At 39.2% G+C, this 3,302-nt stretch overlaps 1 pseudogene; it reads right to left on the reverse strand.

Moving 5' to 3' along the window:
- The window catches only part of LOC107579216 (heat shock cognate 71 kDa protein-like), a 4,163-nt pseudogene extending 936 nt beyond the window's left edge, over positions 1-3,227 (reverse strand).
- Between the last annotated feature and the right edge of the window lie 75 nt (positions 3,228-3,302).

Genomic DNA, 3,302 nt, shown 5'->3' on the forward strand with positions numbered 1-3,302 from the left:
CGCTCACCACCAACCTGTAGTGAATTGTGACCATAAAGCAGAAGTACTTACACAGAAAACTTACTGTGCTGAAAGTTCAGTGACGCTGGACAGCAAAAACTAGATGTAACTTCATCCAAACATCATTAGAAGCCAGTTAAGGCTGTTTACTAAACTCAGATATTTACACTATTCATGTAAAAACCACTGAACTAGGTCAAATATAGGTTTGGATATCTCAGTACCTTTTTGTCCAATCCATATGCGATGGCAGCCGTTGTTGGCTCATTGATAATGCGGAGGACGTTAAGGCCAGCAATGGTTCCAGCGTCCTTGGTGGCTTGGCGCTGAGAGTCATTCAATTAAGCAGGCACTGTAACGACTGCATTTGACGCGGCCTGAAAAAACAAGATCGAATCCTCATTAGCATGATTCTGTTTAGCATACTGTATATAAAGTGTTCAGACAAGGTTTTTAGTAAAGTGATTTTTGTGATTATTTTTGAAAGAGTTTGCAGTAATTCTTACAGTTCTTTATTAAAAATAATAATAATTTCGCTCATGAAGAAACAATAAATGCTTTAAGGAACATTTCTTGTAAAAGATTTAAAAGAGTTTGGAAGCAGCACAGTTAAATAAAAAGAGCCTTGCTGACACTGACGATTGCAATCAAGTTCACATACTTCCTGTAACCAGCGTTATCTCCAAATATCTCTCATACAACGTTGAGGTATAATTCTGCACATAACATGCACAAAACAAACTTCAGGCTATATTAGAGATTTTTGAAAACATGGAACGTGAGCTGCAGAATCAGATATTAATCTGTGGTGAATTTTTTTCAAAACCACTTTTACTGCAGGCGTCACTAAGATCAGATGTGTGAAGCTGTGTTTGCAGAACTTGGAACTTGAAGCTGATGTTAGTGTTCACCACAGTGCATGTGTTTCTCTGTTTTGGTTTGACATTTGTTACTACAGTATGTGATAAAGGCTTTATATCCATTATAAATCATGCACAACTCTTCTCAGTTTGCATTTTGCAAAGTTCAGGGAAAGGCTTCAAATGCTGTAGTACAAACAAATACGGCAGTCTAAAAAAATACAAACCCAATTCCAAAAAAGTTGGGACACTGTACAAATTGTGAGTAAAAAAGGAATGGAATAATTTACAAATCTCATAAACTTATATTTTATTCACAATAGAATATAGATAACATATCAAATGTTGAAAGTGAGACATTTTGAAATGTCATGCCAAATATTGGCTCATTTTGGATTTCATGAGAGCTACACATTCCAAAAAAGGTGGGACAGTTCCAAAAAAGTTGGGACAGGTAGCAATAAGAGGCCGGAAAAGTTAAATGTACATATAAGGAACAGCTGGAGGACCAATTTGCAACTTATTAGGTCAATTGGCAACATGATTGGGTATAAAAAGAGCCTCTCAGAGTGGCAGTGTCTCTCAGAAGTCAAGATGGGCAGAGGATCACCAATTCCCCCAATGCTGCGGCGAAAAATAGTGGAGCAATATCAGAAAGGAGTTTCTCAGAGAAAAATTGCAAAGAGTTTGAAGTTATCATCATCTACAGTGCATAATATCATCCAAAGATTCAGAGAATCTGGAACAATCTCTGTGCGTAAGGGTCAAGGCCGGAAAACCATACTGGATGCCCGTGATCTTCGGGCCCTTAGACGGCACTGCATCACATACAGGAATGCTACTGTAATGGAAATCACAACATGGGCTCAGGAATACTTCCAGAAAACATTGTCGGTGAACACAATCCACCGTGCCATTCGCCGTTGCCGGCTAAAACTCTATAGGTCAAAAAAGAAGCCATATCTAAACATGATCCAGAAGCGCAGGCGTTTTCTCTGGGCCAAGGCTCATTTAAAATGGACTGTGGCAAAGTGGAAAACTGTTCTGTGGTCAGACGAATCAAAATTTGAAGTTCTTTTTGGAAAACTGGGACGCCATGTCATCCGGACTAAAGAGGACAAGGACAACCCAAGTTGTTATCAGCGCTCCGTTCAGAAGCCTGCATCTCTGATGGTATGGGGTTGCATGAGTGCGTGTGGCATGGGCAGCTTACACATCTGGAAAGGCACCATCAATGCTGAAAGGTATATCCAAGTTCTAGAACAACATATGCTCCCATCCAGATGTTGTCTCTTTCAGGGAAGACCTTGCATTTTCCAACATGACAATGCCAGACCACATACTGGATCAATTACAACATCATGGCTGCGTAGAAGAAGTGTCCGGGTACTGAAATGGCCAGCCTGCAGTCCAGATCTTTCACCCGTAGAAAACATTTGGCGCATCATAAAGAGGAAGATGCGATAAAGAAGACCTAAGACAGTTGAGCAACTAGAAGCCTGTATTAGACAAGAATGGGACAACATTCCTATTCCTAAACTTGAGCAACTTGTCTCCTCAGTCCCCAGACGTTTGCAGACTGTTATAAAAAGAAGAGGGGATGCCACACAGTGGTAAACATGGCCTTGTCCCAACTTTTTTGAGATGTGTTGATGCCATGAAATTTAAAATCAACTTATTTTTCCCTTAAAATTATACATTTTCTCAGTTTAAACATTTGATATGTCATCTATGTTGTATTCTGAATAAAATACTGAAATTGGAAACTTCCACATCATTACATTCTGTTTTTATTCACAATTTGTCCAGTGTCCCAACTTTTTTGGAATCGGGTTTGTATGTATCATTTCAAAACAAATGATGTTACTTCATAAACGGAGTACACAATATTTTCCAGTATTTTCTGAATTTCTTCCACATCCTCCTAGCCAGAAGTCACAAATCTTTGATTCAGAACTGATGTGTTGACACATCACACATTTTCTCACAAAGTTAACAATGATAAGATCTCAAGGAAGATATCTCTTTAGCTTAGTCATCTATTTCCGGTATGCTTGAATGCATATTATATGTGAAACAAATGTGCCTGGAAGGGTCCTAAAAATAAATGTAAAAGATTTAAAAGTGCTCATTTACAGTGCTTTTGCATAGTTTTATTCACCTTGCCCAGGTAAGCCTCAGAGATCTCCTTCATCTTAGTGAAGACCATAGAGGACACCTCTTCAGGGTAGAAGGTCTTTAATTCTCCTTTGTACTCCACTTCCAATTTGGGCTTACTACCATCATTGAGTACCGTAAAGGGCCAGTGCTTCATGTCAGACTGAACCACTGGGTCATCAAAGTGTCGACCAATCAGGCGCTTGGCCTCTGTTGAACCAATAAGATGACAACAATGACAACAGAAGCATTGCTTTAAAAACTGCTGTTGGTTGCTGCTAACAA

This window comes from Sinocyclocheilus grahami, unplaced genomic scaffold, assembly GCF_001515645.1.
Source record: "Sinocyclocheilus grahami isolate Dianchi unplaced genomic scaffold, SAMN03320097.WGS_v1.1 scaffold15486.1, whole genome shotgun sequence".
Lineage (NCBI taxonomy): Eukaryota > Metazoa > Chordata > Actinopteri > Cypriniformes > Cyprinidae > Sinocyclocheilus > Sinocyclocheilus grahami.